This window comes from Siphateles boraxobius, unplaced genomic scaffold (assembly GCF_051911475.1).
Source record: "Siphateles boraxobius isolate OS27281-9 unplaced genomic scaffold, OSU_SipBor_1 30, whole genome shotgun sequence".
NCBI lineage: Eukaryota > Metazoa > Chordata > Actinopteri > Cypriniformes > Leuciscidae > Siphateles > Siphateles boraxobius.
This window is the reverse complement of record NW_027508920.1, coordinates 17,907,346-17,927,166: the sequence shown is the minus strand read 5'-3', so window position 1 is coordinate 17,927,166 and position 19,821 is coordinate 17,907,346. Positions and strand designations below refer to the sequence as shown.

Below are 19,821 nucleotides of genomic sequence, written 5' to 3'. Positions count from 1 at the left end.
GCACATAAATCTCTCTGCTCATATCTCTCATCAGCTGCTTATTAATATTCTCTGAACAGAACGAGTAAGGAGAAACCACAGTTGACACAGCATCACCTCAGGGCTTGTCTCTATTGCTTGTGGGAGTAGAATGGCACAAATGCTTTAGAGTTGAGGTCACATTGGGTTTTAACTCTCATTTTTGTGTCTTATATTACAAAACCTGCCTATTCTTGCTCAGGCTGAAAACTAAAACGCCACCTCGGGCAAATTTGTACTGCCCAGTCAATCTTTCCAAACAGGAAATGCATCCAGTTTATGCTGTTTAAGATGCTTTTTGATAGATCACTTTGTAGAGGATCTTTATGACACTTTTAAGAGGTGAAAGGCCTCCACCCAAATCCATTAAAATAGAGAGAAAAAGTGATAATGAAAGTAAAAAAGGACACAAAGCAAGCGAGAGAGAAGGAGAGAGCCAGGTCAAGGTGGGCAGCTTTCATAAGGATCTTTAGCTGAACAAGCAACGAGTCTCACAAGCCTTCTCTACAGGGACAGGTGCCCTAGTAAAACAAGAATTACTGAGGTTGTGTAGTGGAGGGAGGTGAAATACTATATAACACTCAGCCCCCGCTGGCTTTTATAGCCTACATACTCATCTCATCTGCAGTATAAGGCAGTACACATTAAACCAGTGAGCCCCTTTTAGTGCACTCCAGTATTGATCCAGGTGAACAAACAGTCCACACACCATCTTATCTCAACATTACACTTATCAATAGAAGTTCAATGAATGGTTAAGAGGACAGTCCTGTAACAGCTTACATACTTTAAACACCCATTTAGATGTTTATTTTGTAGAAAATGCATTGTACACATAATGTTGTTGTATAGTGTTTACAGAGCAGGGTAGGACTGTGCTGTTTAGAAGGTTATACTTAAAGCTGATGCATGTATTCGTACAGTTTGAAGTGGAGATAGTATAGTATGTATGTAGATATGTATAATGTCCAATTATTAATTTCTCAAATCTGACTGGTACGAGCAGCATTCCAAGAGCGCTGATATGTAGTTTAAAGGTTTGTCTGTGTTTGTTACAGAAAAAAAAGGTCAGTCTGGGAGATGTGGTGCCGATTTCAACAGGTTATTTTGTAGGTGGCGACAAGTAACCATCTTTATAAGCGAGTCACTTGAATCACTCACTCAACCAATTTGTTCGAAAACGCTGATTCATTCAGGAACGAAAAAAAAAAAAAGACTGGCTGCATCTGAAATCGTATACTTTCCTACTATGTATAGTAGGCGAAAAGAGTAGTATGTCTGAATTTAAAGTATTTATAAAACAGTACCCATTTGACCTACAACTTTAAATTTGATTCCAAAGTGTGCATCCAATGGAGTGTAATACAATTATGGATATACTGTATGGTTTGGCAATATCATAGTTCAGTCCAAAGCTAAACTTTCCCGCCTGGTAAAGATGGCTATGAAAATTATAGGGAAAGGGGAATATCAACCGTTAGAGTATTCATATGAGAACATACTTTTTTAACGGTCACAATAAATAATTACTTATTCAAAAGATGCACCTACTCAGTAAAGTATATGATTCTGGATGCAGACACCTTTATTATAAGAGAGTCGTTGAATCATTTACATGATTCATTCAAAAATACTGATTGAATCAATAAAGAAACAACTGCCATTGAATCATTCACTCAATTGATTCATTAAAATTATTTTAGTAACAAAAAATCATTCAGTAACAAAGCATCACTAATGATACTCAATATTTTGTTCATGGGAGTGTTAATATAAGCAATAGCACACACAAAAACATGCTACATTGTGAACTATCACCATTGTGGCCTTAAGTGCTTACGGTAACCCCATTTTACAGTGGGATTGTTCCTGTGACAACTGTATAAAATGCTACATTAAGATAATGAATTAATCTGTTCCACTTTGTCATGTTCATGTTCTGTTGGTGGACAGGACAGGTGGGACCAGCTCCACTGCGGCTGTCAGTCACAGAATGATAATGCCCTTAACATGGAAGGGAATCTCTGTGGAGAAGACCTGGAATTACAACAGCATTGCCCTTTTAAATGAGGGACTTTGTAATGTGAATATAATCAGGGAATAAAATCAAGGGATGAGATCTCTTTGATTAAAGCACAATCACTTCAGCACTTTCTGCACACACAGTGTTTTACGGGCTGTTCTGAATTTCCAGCATCTAACAAGCAAGCTCTTCTCACAATTTAATCACAGGCACTGCCTTCTAAGATACCTTGTTCAAAAGGATGCCCAATATACTGTACAGGATCATGCTACTATATTCAAAAAATGTGATATGACAATCCCAAAATGCCTTGCAATGAACTAAAAAAAAAAGACTGAATGCTTTTACTGGATGCTGCAAAATATCAATAAAAATACCCCCATCTACCGTGCAATATTTCACAAAATGTTCTTCTTATTCGATTAGTGTGATGTTTGCTTAGGAGCATACTAGCAACATGCAAAGAATTGGTGTTATGGCATGCAAAAAAATTGTTTGTGGATTTAAACGCATGATAGACAATCGTCTTGGACTGTAGCGACGCATCTCACTGTTATCTTAGCGTTCTGCATTTTCCATTGCTAAGAAGCTGTGCTAAAAGTAGTAAAAAAAAAGAAAAAAAAAAAAGAGTTAAACCATTGCATATTATTCGATTTAGTGGCACTCCAACAAGCTGTTTTTGAACACAAAGGACCCTAAGTGAGTTGAAGCCTATGCAAAGTGTTTCTATCAAAGAGGTTTCATTTTGGTTTGAAGGCAGCTGACAGCACACAGAGTATGTGCTGGAACGATTATTTGTATTAATAAAATTATTCTTATTGCCACCTCGCTGTGAGAACAGATTTGTTGGATGTGGCTTAATACAACACCACAAAACAGAGACAAGCAAGCGTCTGATCATTAATGCCCCGAACTAACAACAGAAAATCTCTAGGCATGTGTGAACTTCAAAGGTTTGTAGAATGAACCGCACAGACCGAGGTTTGAAATGTCCCTTTCCATCTTTAAGCCACCAGAGAAGAACTGACAGCCATTAAGAACTTCTCTCCAGTGGCTTTGCAGCAAGGGATCGTGGGATATCACTCATAAAAACTCAGTTTGTGAGTCCGTCCCCCAGTCTTGATACCCGGTGCATTAGGGGGCTAATCTTCAAAAACACTGCTCTCTCCCTCCCTTACTAAATCCCTCTCTTTCCACTTAATATCTCCTCACATGCTGCCGTTGTCCCTTTGAGGCCTGAAATCCGGCTAATCTTTCTCTCTTCCAAGCCAGGAAACCAAATCAGCTTCTATCTCTTAGTGTCTTAAAGTAAAAAAACACAAAGCCTCATTCATATGTTTGTGTGTGTGTGTGTGTGTGTGTGTGTGTGTGTGTGTGTGTGTGTGTGTGTGTGTGTGTGAGCGTAAGAGAGAGATACAGATACAGACAGAGTGATAGATGATAATGAGAAAGAGAGAGTTGCCATCCATGAGACAAGCAGTACTTTAAAAAGACTTGCTTCAGTTGTGCATCGGTGTAGCAGAGCTTCTCAAACCTATCAATACTGTGGAGACGATTTTTAAATTATATATTTTATATTATATATGCATTTATTCATTTATGTATGATTTACACATACACACACACACACACACACACACACACACACACACACGCACATAATGGAAATGAAATGTTAGTGAGCTGTGACTAATTTGTAATTAACTTTTGTGTGTAGTAAAATGCTATTTAAAAATGCTGTTGAAATGTATAAATACTTCTAACAATAGAACATACTTTGTTTTTTTGTAAGCTTTAATATGGGGGAGACTTCACAAGAAGCATAAATTATGTTATGAACAATGCATTTAAAACACACAAAAAATAAAAGAACCATTTCTAAAGAGATTCAAGCATTTAAATTGGGCGTTTTCCTCCCCGATTTTAAGCGGGCAGTCTACACTTGAAGCGAGCAACTCGATCTGTCTACAAACCCATGACTTTGGCATTACAAGTAGTGTCATGCTTTGCAGGTTGAAAATAGGGGCAGTCTAGTTTGATGTCACAACGTTACCTCATTAACATTAACTACTCCTATTTAAATATCAATGCGTATTCAGCAATGTTTTATGAATGACGGTCATGAAGTTAGCTAAACATAAAAAAAGGTTTTGTGCAATGAATGAAATGGTTAGGAATAACTGATGTTATCAGTAGTGTGAGAGCAAGTCAATTGTAAAAGCGAACTTAAGAAGATAGCATTCTGTTTAGAATTCTGTGTATGGTGCTAAAGTTGCTAAATTATGATATTTTCAAACCATTTCATCATTTTTACACACACACACACACACACACACACACACACACACACACACACACACACACACACACACACACACACACACACACACACACACACACACACACACACACACACACATTGTATACAAATAATTTGTAATTTTATTACTAGAATGATGATTATACTTTTTTATTTTACATTAAACTCTCATTATGATAGTAATATATTTCTGTCTTGGAGATAATAATATGTTATAATAATAATAAAAATAAGAATGTATAATAATATTATTATTATTCTTAATAATAATAATAATAATCCACTTAGCAGAGTTTCAGTTTCAGTAAGAAAATACTTTGATTATATAATCAAAGGTAAATTAACTTTTTAAATGAACTTATTAAAATTGTATGCCCTTAATGGTGTTTTTTCTCTCTCGAAAATGATGTAGAATATTGACATTTAGTCTACTGTGCCGTGTTTTGTCTACAACTAGTAAGTTGAAGCTGTGTGATGCATGTGATGCATGGTTTAGTCAAGACTTTTTATGTTTTTGTTATGACATCTCTTTCTTATTGTCTTAAGAAAACAAGACAAGAAATAATGTACAAGCTCTGTGTGCTTCAGTATGTTTGGAAACACTCATTATTTTTGCGACTGTTTGGAGTCGCTGTAAAATTCAAATGTTCAGATATACAGCCCTTGTCTCAAAAAATTTATCAGCTCTGCATATTCCTCTCAGCTTCATTTCCACACTGAAAATCAATGACTCCAGGTAGAGATGTCCATTAATTAATTTATATATATATATATATATATATATTTATTTTTATTTTTATTTTATTTTGCCTGCATTGAAGCAACATCAAAAGTTCTATAACGGAACATTGATCCACTCTGAAGGGTTCATCAGCAAACAGCTTTCTACAAAAAGCTCTTTTTTTTAAATGTATCTATACTACAAAACAACAGACGAGAGAAATAGTAAATCTAAAGGATAAAGATGAGCTTCCTTCTGCAGGTATTTACATTACAATCTCAGTGAGGAAATCAAGGCTGACCTCAAACCTCTTTTTAAGTAGTGAGAAGTCACATGACAAAAGTCCACACAGCTGAAGATAATTAACATGTAAATCATTAAGCCACTGTCTTAAACTTTTTCCATTCAAATGGTCACACAGGCTGACAGGGTCAGACTAACCTGCTTTCTTCACCAAGTCATTACGCACACACACACACACACACACACACACACACACACACACACACACGCACACACACACACACACACACACACTGTACGAAAGTCTGTCCTAGAAACCAAAGTTGTTTGCCACACGGACGGATTATAGTGGTACACACAGGAAGACTGTCTTGGGGAATGTTCACCTCTTCACGCTCATTTATGTTTGTTTAATGCGTTTATGCCTTGATGTAAGTACATTTGCATATGTATGTTTATTGTATGTATGTGTTTGATGTCCCGCGATCGTTCTACGGTTGTTATCGGCGCGTTTGGAGCGCCGTAGCGGCCGTAATTTGCCGCGAGATAAATCCGCTAATCAGTATTAGCATCGGCAGTATTCTCAACTGTGTAACCAATGTGTTTTATATTAGTAACATACCATGGTACAGTGTATTATGTTTATCGTATTTGTTTATTACCATGCCAGTGTGTAAATGATTCTCAGAATACAATTTTAATTATATTTCTTTATTGTTCCTTTAGACCATTAATACAGACATCATTGGCAAAGAATAACTTGTTCAGATGACCATCCAAAGACTGTTCAATAAATACATCTTTGCGAAGAATCTATTCTCCGACCCCTGATTCTCTGACCGGAATCCCGTCCATATTTGGCCGCCTCAATCAGCGTATTATAAAGTTGTAGCACACTTTGCTACAAAAGTGGTCCTTCGAGCCGGATTGAGTGCAAACCGAACCAATATGGACAAAGCAGAAAGTGACCTATCTGAGGCAACGTCCAGACCTCGACGCAAGATTAATCTGCCTACACATCTGGATGATTATGATGTTGGATACCACCCTGCTGGGGACCTTCCTCCAAAGGCTTCCTCTCACTGTCCTAGTCAGCCCCGAAGCAGCTCGAGGAAAACGTCTCGCAGTGGTGTCAGCGCTCAATCCAAGACCAGTAGGCGTTCCATTACGTCCGCTGGCGTTTACGTCCCACCAGAGCTCTCTAGCGTCCAAACGGCTATGTTGGAGGAAAAGATCAAACAGAGACAGTATGACAGTCTAAAGCAGCAAGTAGTAGAGGACTCGCTGATTGATCTGGAATACCAAAGACTGCAGGTACAAGCAAAAGAAGCCCAGCGCATGCAAGAGGAAGCGCTAGCCGCAAAGGAGGCTCTGTTGAAACAACTAGAACGACAGCGCAAGCTTCAAGAAGCAGAGACTGAACTCGAAGTAGCTAAGCTTGTATCCTCTATGCTCTCTGTAGACTCTAGATCGACCACTCCAGTCCCTACAGACTCTGGTTCTCCAAATGTTCAACAGCTTGCATCAGAGCGCAGCCAGGCTTGTTCACCACAGCTTATGTCTTTCGAACCTCAGCAGCTCCCCTTCCAGTCACCCGCTGTGACGTCGACGCTGCTGCCCTGTCTTACAGCACTGCCTGATCCTGAGGTCTCTGCAGCGAAACCTAGACCGCCACATTGGGCCTCACCTGCTCCGCACTCATCGGATGCACCCATGCCCGCTTCACGTGACCCAGGGTCACAAGCATTCTCATTGCCAGTCCCTGATATTACACCATTGGCTTCTACTGCCGTGCCAGTACACTGTGTGTCATTACCGTCGAATGTGGCCCCTCAATCTTCAGGAGTGTTCACCATCCCAAAGTCCACTGCGTACCCCGTGAGTAGCGGCATGCAGCGTGTGACACAGCAGCCTGATACTGCCACATTACCTACCCATCGCTACAGGCTACAACAGACAGCGACAGCGCCGGTGACAACACTTCCAGGTCCATCGCAGCTCCCGGTCTTCAGCCACCAAGCATCGGCGACGGCACCACAGACTCCTGGTTATGTCAAAGCATCTGTGCCTCTCCCCCCTACTGCCTACTCACCTCAACCGAGTCCAGAGCTTCTGATCGCATCAGCCTATGGCATTCCACGACCCACGTTACCCGTTTTCGAGAGTGGTGCTGAGAGTGACTTTGCTTTGTTTAAGTTAGCATTGGACAATTTGTTGAGTAATCACCATCATATCAGTGAACAGTATAAATACCATGTTCTCTTAAGTCATTTGGAACTTCCTAGTGCACATCAGCTAGCTAAATCCTTCATGTATCATCCACAGCCTTACACTGCTGCTCTGCAGGCACTTCAAGACAAGTATGGACAACCAAGACAGCTTGTTCAGTCTGAGTTGGGTGCCATCATGAGCACCCCACCTCTTAAGTTGGGTGATGCTAATGCATTCGACTCATTTGCATTGTCAGTACAGTCTTTAGTGGGTATGCTGAGAACTCTTGAAGGCCCAAATGGTTACGAGCTTTTGTGTGGCTCGCATGTAGACCGGCTCTTGAGTAAACTGCCACCAGCCTATCGTGACAGTTTTGTTGAATACTGCCTAAGTCGAGGTATTCTCCAGACCGGCACAGACAAGACCTACACATTACCTGATTTCGCTGACTGGCTCCAGATTAAGTCCCAAGCGAAACGCATCTCTAGCAGAGCAGTGGCAATGTTCCAGAGTGAAACTCCGAAGCCTCTCGGTAGAGTTCGAGGAGTACTTTATCCAAGAGGGCAGCCAAGGCCAGTTCTCCTGACACGTGAGAGTGTAGCTAAAACTCCTGAGCCAACAGCCCTTAAGTCCAGCTCCAAGCCTAAGCCATACTGTCCTCATTGTGACAACAGGGATCACTACCTCAACGCTTGTGAGGCATTCAAGAAGTTGACGACCTCCCAGATTGTATCTTGGATTAGAGATGGTAAACGATGTTGGAGATGTGGACGGTCCCATGCTGTAGAGTCTTGCAACCTCAAACGTCCATGTAGAACCTGTAAAGAGCTACATTTCACAGTTCTTCACGATTCCATCAAAGACAATACCAGTGCTGTCCTCACCGTCAGCCTCCCATCAACCCGGGTTTACTTGGACAGACCGAACCGTACACCCAGAGTCATGCTGAAGGTCGTCAAGGTCCTCCTTCACAATGAACACCACACAATGGAGGCACATGCAGTTCTTGACGATGGGTCAGAGAGAACACTCGTGCTTTCCCCGGTCGTGCAGCAGCTCAAGCTTACCTGTACCCCAGAGGTACTTCATCTACAGACTGTTCAGCAATCTCCCACAGAACTCGCAGGTTCGTCCGTTTCCTTCGAAGTCTCAGCAGTCACCAAACCCATGCAGAGGTTCACTATCTCCAATGCCTTCACTGCGACTGGTTTGAGTCTTGCGGAACATAACTATCCAGTGGCTGCACTCCAACGAGCTTATCGTCATCTGAGAGATCTTCCTCTTTCCCCTGTTGACAGAGTCAAACCACTACTCCTCATTGGTTCTGACATGCCGCACCTCTTAATGCCGATACAGCCTGCATGCAGAGGACCAGACGGAGGTCCATTAGCCATCAGAACACAGCTGGGATGGTCTCTTCAGGGTCCCATGAGCCCCAAGCAGCCCTCACGGTGTTATCAGCAGTGCCTTCATATCACCACCACTCCGCTTCAGGATGATCTGATTCGGCACGTCGAACGTCTCTGGCAAGTCGACACCTTCCCATACAATGAGAAGATGGTCACCAGGTCCAAGCAGGACAAAGACGCTCTCGCTATGCTCCAGAATGCCACAACCAGTGTGAACGTAGATGGCGTTCAACGTTATGCCACACCATTGCTCCGACGCATGCCCATGACCACATTCCATACAGACAAGAGTGCTGTTCTTCCTAGTCTTCGAAGTACCGAGCGCAGACTGGCAAGAGATCCTGAATTAGCAAAAGCCTACTGCACTGAAATCCGCAAGTTGGAATCTGCTGGATATGTAGCCAAGATAACTGCCGAAGAAGCACACAATACCTTGGAGTCCTGGTTCATTCCACACCATATCGTACAACACAATGGAAAGAACAGGATCGTCTTTAACTGTTCATTCCAACATCAGGGCCAGTCCTTGAACAGTCAGCTGCTTCCTGGTCCGATGCTGGGATCCTCTTTGTTAGGTGTGCTTCTGAGGTTCCGACAACACACAGTAGCCGTGAGTGGGGACATAAAAGCTATGTTCCATCAGGTACGCTTGTTGCCCAAGGACAAGCCAGTGTTGCGGTTTCTTTGGAGGGACATGTGCAGAGACCAGGAGCCTGAGATATATGAATGGCAGGTGCTTCCGTTTGGAACTACATGCAGCCCTTGTTGCGCCATTTACGCCCTCCAGCGCAGTGCCCAAGACCAGCAGAACGACCAGGTCAGTCTGGTTAACATAGTTGAGAATTCCTTCTATGTTGATAACTGCTTGCACAGCACTTCGAACTCTGGTCAAGCTAAGGAGGTAGTTGATGGACTTCGTCAATTACTGTCTGAGGGAGGCTTCGACCTCAGACAGTGGGCCTGCAATGTACCCTCTGTAATCGGACATCTTCCTGCAGAAGCCCGGTCTGCTAACAGTGAACTGTGGTTGACAAAAGCCAGTACAGACCTACAAGAACCCACTCTGGGCCTACGGTGGGACTGTCTCAGTGACACCCTAGGCTATAAGTTGCGATCAACCGAGCATCTAGAGCCTACCATGAGAAACGTGTACAAGACCTTGGCCAGTCAGTATGACCCGCTGGGGTATATCATCCCGTTTACTACCCGGGCCAAGGTTCTCATCCAAGACCTCTGGAAGCAGAATTTGGGCTGGGATGATCCAATAACACCTTTACCGCTAAGAGAGAAGTGGCTAACTTGGATGCGAGAGATTCCTAATCTCCTTCAGCTGCAATTTCCCCGACCTTATGCCCCAGCCTGTGCTGATTACCCTAGTGCCATCCGGGAACTCCACATATTCTGCGACGCATCAGAAAGAGCATACGGCTCAGTGGCCTATTTGCGTACTACTGATGATCAAGGCCACATCCATGTCGCCTTTGTTCTGGCCAGATCCAGAGTGGCTCCCAGAAAATGCCTCTCCATGCCTCGTCTGGAACTGAGTGCAGCCTTGACTGGCGCCCAGTTAGCGACAGTGATCCAGACGGAGTTGTCTCATCATTTCCAGACAGTCACCCTCTGGTCTGACTCGACGACTGTGCTGAACTGGCTCACCTCTGAGTCCTGTCGCTACAAGGTATTTGTAGGGACACGCATAGCAGAAATTCAGACCCTCACAGACACGGCTGAATGGCGGTACGTTGATTCAGCTCACAACCCCGCTGACTACATCACAAGAGGCCTGACACTGACCCAGATAGCAGGACCTCACCCGTGGAGTTCAGGACCCGACTTCCTCCTTCAACCTTCTGACCAGTGGCCATCTATACCCGTCACTAAGGTAGAATCGGAGATCAGTGAGTTGAGAAAAACTGCATTCATCGGCACTGTCAAAGTTACCAATCAGTTACTTGTAGACCCCGATCAATTTCGCACATGGCTAGAGCTTGTTGAGGCCACTGTCAGGTCCCTACACGGGGCGGCCGCTGCAGTAAGTGACGCTTCACCGCAAGCTGATGACTATGTTGAAGCAGAGAAACTTATCCTGGCCCAAGCTCAACAGGACTCATTCCCACTAGAAGTTCAAGCTTTGAAGACTGGACAGCCGATTCCAGCTACCAGCCGTTTGGCATCCCTTGCACCAGAGTACGATAAAGACACAGGTCTTATCCGAGTAGGGGGACGGTTACGTAGAGCTATTGACCTTGACCTTGATGCTATTCACCCTATACTGTTAGACCCTGGTCATTCTACAACGAAGCTGTTAATTAAAGAAATGGACAGCCGGCTTCTGCATCCTGGTTCTGAAAGGGTGCTAGCGGAATTGCGTCGCCAATATTGGATACTTCGGGGTCGGGAAGCCGTCCGTAAGCATCAACGCAAATGCCCAGATTGTCAGTTCTGGCGAGCCAAGCCTGAAGTCCCCCAAATGGCCGATCTTCCATCCTGCAGGCTGCAACTTCACCAACCGCCATTCTATTGTACTGGGGTGGATTGTTTTGGCCCCCTTTCAGTCAAGATTGGTCGTCGCCATGAAAAAAGATGGGGTATCCTTTATAAGTGCATGACAACCCGTTGTGTGCACCTAGATCTGTTGGAGCACCTTGACACTGATGCATTCCTGCTCTCTTTGCGTCGCTTTGTAGCAAGACGAGGTAAGCCCATGGAATTGCTCTGTGACAACGGCACCAACTTTGTAGGAGGAGACCGCGAACTGCGTGACACTTTTGATGTCATGGCACCCAAGCTTCAGGAGCTGCTTGCTCCACAGAAGATCAGATTCCGCCACATTCCACCTAATGCTCCACATTTCGGAGGAACCTGGGAGCGTGAAGTCAAATCTGTAAAGACTGCACTACGGGTTATTCTGCGAGAGCAAACGGTGCCAGAGCCAGTGCTGCGGACGTTGTTAGCGGAGGTTGAGGGTATTCTAAATGCCAAGCCTCTCGGCTATGTATCCTCCGATGTAGCAGACGTTGACCCAGTGACGCCAAACCTGCTCCTTATGGGCCGTCGTGATGCCTCCCTACCTCAAGTCTTTTTCGACTCTACCAACCTGCTCGGAAGACGCAGATGGAGACATAGCCAGGTGTTGGCGGATCATTTCTGGACTGCCTTTATCCGAGATTACCTCCCCAGTTTACAGGATCGGCAGAAGTGGAGAAAGGATGGAAAGGAGCTAACTGTGGGTCAAGTGGTTCTCATTGTTGATCCCCAACATCCTCGTGCCCTCTGGCCTGTGGGCACAGTGACTGAGACGTTAGCTGGACCTGACGGGAAAGTTCGCACTGCTCGTGTCGGAGTTAATGGAAAATCCTATACTCGCCCAGTTGTTAGGTTGATTCCACTTCCTCCCTTTGAGGAAGAGCCTTAGATTTTCAGACTTTCTTGGTGTTTACAATTATCCTGTCAGATAATTGGGGGCGGCTGTGTACGAAAGTCTGTCCTAGAAACCAAAGTTGTTTGCCACACGGACGGATTATAGTGGTACACACAGGAAGACTGTCTTGGGGAATGTTCACCTCTTCACGCTCATTTATGTTTGTTTAATGCGTTTATGCCTTGATGTAAGTACATTTGCATATGTATGTTTATTGTATGTATGTGTTTGATGTCCCGCGATCGTTCTACGGTTGTTATCGGCGCGTTTGGAGCGCCGTAGCGGCCGTAATTTGCCGCGAGATAAATCCGCTAATCAGTATTAGCATCGGCAGTATTCTCAACTGTGTAACCAATGTGTTTTATATTAGTAACATACCATGGTACAGTGTATTATGTTTATCGTATTTGTTTATTACCATGCCAGTGTGTAAATGATTCTCAGAATACAATTTTAATTATATTTCTTTATTGTTCCTTTAGACCATTAATACAGACATCATTGGCAAAGAATAACTTGTTCAGATGACCATCCAAAGACTGTTCAATAAATACATCTTTGCGAAGAATCTATTCTCCGACCCCTGATTCTCTGACCGGAATCCCGTCCATATTTGGCCGCCTCAATCAGCGTATTATAAAGTTGTAGCACACTTTGCTACACACACACACACACACACACACACACACACACACACACACACACACACACACACGTTGTGTTTTCATGTTTTATGGGGACTTTCCATAGACAACATGATGTTTAATGCCTAAGAAGGAAGTCTCCTCTGCTCTCCTAGACTGCATTTATTTGATAAAAAAATACAGTAAAAACTGAAATATTGTCAAATATCATGCCAATTCAAGAGAATTTCTTTCTGTATTAATATAAAAGAAAATTTTTGTAATTTTTTTTGATGCACCGAATCAACATTAGAATGATTTCTCAAAGGTTCAGGTGAAACTTAAGGAACCGGAGTAATGATGCTGAAAATTCAGCTTTGATTACAGGAATAAAATACCTTTTAAATTAAAATAAAATACAAAACAGTTATTGTAAACTGTAATAATATTTCACAATATTAGTATTTTTACTGTATTCTTGACCAAATCAATATTCTTGGTGAGCATAAAAAACATTTTACATTTGTTTTAATGATTCCAAAGTTTATATACACTTTGTGAAATGTATCTAATAACACTCTCCCTAAAGTGCAACCCCACCCCCCTCACACACACAAAGGACTTCACCTCAGCAAACACCACACACACACACACACACACAAACACAAACACACACACACTAGCTGGGTTTCCATGTTTTATGGGGACATTCCATAGACTGGAAAGATTTAATACTGTAGCCTACAACCGGTGTATATTCTATCAACTAACCCCAAACTAACCTTCACTATTCACTCGTCTTTCCTGTAAAGTGCAGTAGAGTAATGTGCACCATAAAAACACTGCAACTTTTACACAGTGGAGAGAAAGAAGAAAAAGTGGGACAATACCTCATGCTACAATAGAAGACAGACTCGTATCACCAGGGAGAAAAACAGAGTAAGAAAAAGGAGCCACATACACAAAGCCTGCATTCATAGAGCTGAAAGAGGGAGAAAGAACGCACTTATCTTCACCTCTGCTCAGCGCCAAGGCCAGCTCTCCCTCTCTCTCTCTCTCTCTCTCTCTCTCTCACGCTTTCTCTTCTTCAGTCCGGCACGCTTTGACGACGGTCTGACAGCTGAATGAAGTTACAGTGCCCGACGTGCATGAGATTTTGAGCCCGATATAAATCACGAGTGGCAAACTTTGAACCGCTCTACCTGTGTGGGTTCATGTGTGTCTGAGAGAGAAGGAGAGCAAAACTCCTCCCTCTTTCACTCCACCTCTCCGCTAGCATGCCACGGCAGGTTTGCGTCTCACATTCGGATCAAAGGCATCTCTCCTTTGCTCTGTCTTTCCCCCAAATCTCTCTTTACGCTCTAAAGATACTTCTCTGCTGCTGACTTCCCCATGACAAAAAAACCTTCTTTGTGAGCTTCTGCTACACCTGATTTACTAAATGCCCTGACCTCCGCTGGCTCATTCACTCTCACTCCTCCACCGTTCCTCCCTCTCGTCCTTTAATGAAAGATGACTGGCATGTACTTGGGAGAAAGAGGGGGGAAGGGTGTCCCCTTCCATATAACTGCTGCTGCATGACAAAAGATGGGTTTGTGCAGGAATGCAGGAGTCTGGGAAGCTTTGCCTCTCCTCTGACCAGCGACATGATCCTGCAGAACCGATAGTCACACGCAGACAGACGACGCGAGCCAGCGCAATCAAGCATTCTTATCAGACAATGAACTGGCTTGTTTTGTCATTCAGATTTCTACAGGCTCTCATTAGAAGCTCTTATCGCAGCAGATGGGCTGGAGAGTCTCTTAATCAAACACATCATCTCTACGCTGTAATCACTAGATCTAAGAGAATTGTGATTTCAATGACTGACACACTTCCAGAGAAGGTTGGAATATACAGAAGTGGCCTGAAGTGAAGTCCAGAGGGGATAATTGTTTTTAATGACCCTACGAGTTCAAGTAAACCATCAAAATGTTAGGAAAATATTTCAAATATGAGGGAAGAACAAAGTATTAAATTTGGTTTAGGTGTTTATCTGAGGAAATTGTTTGAGGAAAAAAAAGCATCACAGACAGCAACATGGTGTCGGCCCAGATCCGGGCCACATCTGGTACATGTGAATTCAACACGTACCAGATGTGGGCCGGATCTGGGCCGACACTATGTTGCTGTATGGGATAACAGCTACAGGTTTTATACTATGCACACACAAAAAATGCATAGAAAAACAAAAGGCTCACAGGAAAAAGTATACATTGACTACAACATAATCAGTTATTAATATTTCATTGGTTCTCTCTTGTTTTTGCATTTGTTCAAAAATGTCTTTCTATGTCATCCTGGCGAAAAATCATGTCTGCACAATTGGACATGTTTCATTTAGTACAAAATAAAACAATTGAATCTTAAGCACAACTACGCAATATGCTCACAAAACCTTTACCGATTTTTAATAATATTTGAATAAAGGGTGAACGGTGATGGTGTACATTTTCCTATGGGCCAGACAGGATTTTTGGCCATTACTGTACATTTGTTATCAGAAAAGAACATACTGGATAAAGATATGAAATCAAAATGTTCCTGGTTTTATTTAGCAGTCCATCAGCATGGATCAGGTTGTACATATACCGTTTCACAATGATAACATGCATCAATTAAAACTCAGTTAATAATGCTAAAAATAGCAACAACAAAATAAAAGAGGCATTAAAGATGGCTTAATTAAGTTGGTTAGACTTTATTTTAAGGTGTCGTTGTTACGGTGTAATTACACTAATAAGTACTGAGTAACATTAATTAACTACATGCACTTACTATAGAATTAGGGTTACGGTTTGTTTAGGGTTAGTTACTTGTGATTATGCATTCACTCTCACTACTATAGTAAGTAACGTGTAACTGTGCCATCTTAAAGTGAATGTTACCATAAAGTCTGATAGTTTTATACATCTCATATTTTGTACTCTAAAAGAAACTGTTAGAGAAGTACAAGGTGTTAAAATCACTTATGTGTGAAGTTGTACCTATCAATGCAACACAAACATTGCATACATCATGTGAATTGTCTGGTAATCATTGTCTACAATTTGAATGTTTAGTGTCAAACTTGCACCAAGTTACAATGTTAAATCTTGTATCAAAACATAGTATATACAGATGCAAAATATCAGCCAATACTATTAATCCAATCTACCAAATAATTTCCAATCTAATCACAACTGAGACATCAAGTCGCACCATGCATTGATATGTATTTTATTCAGCAATATTTGGATATTGTGACCTTTTTTTTGTTACTCTGGTCATTTTTCCTTGACAATAAACTTCCCTGACTGCACAAGCTCAGTTGTACTCAGGATAAGATGACAGCCAAATGAATGTTTGATAAGTTAACACCTCGTGTTTTCTCCTCATTAAGGAAGTAAAGGTCACTGGAGAAGCCTGGGGGGTGGAATTGGGAAGTGTGACGGTAAACCAAGACACCATGGAGTGAGACACAACTAATCCTTCACACGAAGGGGAGTCCTTTACATGGGTGTGTGTGGGGTAGAGTGGGGAGCATTGGGTTTCTCTAACAACTGTTTAAGCCACACACACACACACACACACACACACACACACACACACACACACACACACACACACACACACACACACACACACTACAACTGATGAATCACTTCACCTTATACAGCACACAGGGACTACATAAATATGTCCCTTTTTATTTATTTATTTATTTATTTATTTTTTTTAATTGTAAATTTAGTGAGTAATTTCATTAAACTAATGAAAACATGCCCAGTTCATATTTTACCCAAACATCAAAAGAAGAAAATAAAAGAATAGATATCTAATTAAGAAAATAAAACCCACTTTTAGGAAAATAAACTTTTTTTTTTTGCATTGTTTTTGACTATTTTCATAACTTTGCACAAAAAAAACTGCATGAGTTTTTTGGTACTTCTCAATACTCTCAAAGATTTACAATGTTTTATTATTTTCAATGATAATGATATAATTAGATTCTCATTAAGTATTATTTTAATACAATATTTTATTTTATTTTAATCAGCATGCATTATATACAGTGCAACTAGTATCCTGATGTATGAATGATTTGTGATTTAAATTATCCCACAATTATTCTACAACCTGCCAAACTAAAAGTTTAGGTTTACTTGAAGAAATTGTGACAGAAATATATTACTCTTGTAAAATAGAATGTAATTCTCAAAGTAATAATAATAATACAATTCAACATACATTTTTGTTTAATGTTTTAATTTAATTGTTACATTTGAAAAGATTAATAAAAATGTTTTAGATTAATAAAATCAAAGTTATATGATTAGAGGGTTTTTTAATTACTAATATTTAATTAAACCATTAAAACGGAACCCAGAAACAATAGAAATTTAGGAAAGAATTATGCAAAAATATTACATTTTAGATAACATCTAAAATCTATTTTAAATATCAGATCATATCTATACATCCAATTCTTGTTACGTAATACAAAAAAAATCATAAATTCACGATAAGTAATAAAAATACCATTTCTCTTTTGATTTTTGGATTAACAAATAGTAAGACCATGATGGAGAGAACACAGCGTTCTAAATTAATCATGAAACGTCACAAAACCTGCATTGCACATGAGTGGCATGCGTTGGTGCATACGAGTTTACGGCTGCGACAGCTGCATGTTCTAATCCTTGTGAACAAAATATCACAATCTCTGAGACAAATTCACTGAAAAATAATATCTGTAGAAACCCAGAGATTAGCATTTAAGGACTAAGCTCTGGTTTAGCCATTGTGTGAGGGATAAAAACGGAATCATCCGGAACGTTTCCTCTGTTGTCCCCTACTATATCCACTAACACACTCTGCCTGACATCTGCCTTTTGAATTTGTTCACAAACTTTCTCTTCATCGAGTCTTCATCTCTCCCAGAATACAGACACCGGCACATTTTATGACTCATGGAGTGGTGTAGGAAGGAAATATTGTTAACAATGCCAACCTGCAGTAAAAACACTCCCTAATCCTCCTCTCTGAGTGTGAACAAACTCATGAGCGCCGTCAGGACAGACAGCTTTGACACGACCACTACAAAACAACAAGAAATATAATACCTAGTCCACCACAGAGGATTTACGCAGGTCAAGAGGTCAAAAAGTCTCCAAAACAAGTGGCATTGTGCTTCGCCTGCGCTCTCCGTGGCTGATGGGAACAGAATATAGCGTGAGGACTATGAGGTGTTGTTATTTGTGTGAGCGAAAATGATCGATACTGACACACACACATAAAGCTGATGGAAAAGCGACAATTTATTTAGTCCTGACAAGTGCAGGATGAGACGCCGGAGAGGTTGGCTTACGGGTTAGCAAACTTTACTAAGTGCTGTCTCTCTTCGGCCTGCGGTCACCCCAATCTCCGGCTCCAGACAGCTTTTCTAAATAGAGTTTCACCCGAACGCAGCGTCAGCTTCTGGCATCCCGGATGGCGACTGTACGAGACCTCAGACATGACTGAAATAACACAGACAGCATCTAACCTCCGCCTGCACACTACTGAGGGAACTTAATCAGTTCTTCATACACCGCCACCCCAGTGTCTTATTATACTTTCTTAAACGATAGAAAACGTCTCATTAAGCAAACAGATTCGATGTAAAGAAAAGAATGTGCTCTTTATCCCTATGTCTCTTACTGATTGAGCTAATTATACTAATTAAAGAAGGCCGCTTTTTGAAATGTTGACCATAGTTACCAAACATGTTGCCATGGTGATGGGGGAGCAGCTAATTGGCCAGTGCAGGGTTCTAACTTCCAAGAATTTTCCATGAATTATCCAGTCATTACTACTGGATATCGAGATCTAAAAATAATTTGATAGAAACTTCACTAACAAAGTTATGGAAGCTTATTTCTGCCACCGAATAACTTTTTTCTCGAAATTGCGAGTTTACCTCTCGCAGTTCTAACTTTTTACCTCAGAATTGCGCAATATAAACTCGCAATTACCAGTTATAAAGTTAGAATTGTGCGATATAAACTCACAATTGTGAGTTCTGAGAAAAATCCTCTCTTTTTTCCCCTCAGAATTAGACTTTATAACTCACAATTAAGAGTTTATATAACACAATTCTGACTTTATAACACTCAAATGTGTTTTATATTATATTATATTACATTATATTATATTACATGTACAAGCTGGACATAGTTACAAAAACATTCAATATACTATTTTCCAAAATTTTACCATTCATTTTAAACATTTTATATGATGTTTCCAGGCCTGGAATTTACAATTTTTACATTTTCTGATTTCTCCATATGATCCCTGTCTGGGATAGAGATGAAAACACTGAGCATGTGCTAAATAAGACAGATGGAGATAGTTTGTGTCTGTTATTATATATTGGCACCATGATTCTTCTGACCTTCTCACGCCCCACAAATAAAAGGTTAAAGGTCACATGTAGCTGAGGGGTGTGAGAAATTTCTGTGGTGAAGCCATCCATTAACTCAACATCCCTTTCATTAGTGAAATGTGACCTTTAACCCTTATTGCTGGGGGATTAAAGGTCAGAACAATCATCATATCAATAACTGGAAAACCGTGTCAACGGCGACATTTCTGCAAAATTATATTATGTTGCTTTTTGCATATTTCTCAACTCTTTTAAACTCCAGTAAGTGACATTAAAAGCACGTTCAGTTTTATCTGCAAAATTTAATTATATTTTTTTGTTGTATATATCGTGGCAGTTCGGAAATGAAATGTCCGGTGAGTGCCACTAAAAGGTAAATTCTAT

General features: G+C 41.2%; 1 protein-coding gene across 5 annotated transcripts in view; it reads right to left on the bottom strand.

Annotated features, from left to right (window-relative positions):
* Positions 1–19,821, bottom strand: part of large2 (LARGE xylosyl- and glucuronyltransferase 2) — a 144,474-nt gene that overhangs the window by 19,093 nt on the left and 105,560 nt on the right. The window contains exon 1 of one of the 5 annotated variants that reach the window (XM_077248370.1): positions 14,006–14,512. The exons of 3 other annotated variants lie outside the window; for them this stretch is intronic. The gene's annotated coding sequence lies outside the window, so the exon portion shown is untranslated. Of the gene's footprint in view, positions 1–13,995; positions 14,513–19,821 lie in introns of those variants that run through there. One more of the 5 variants, XM_077248371.1, reaches the window with a different exon arrangement.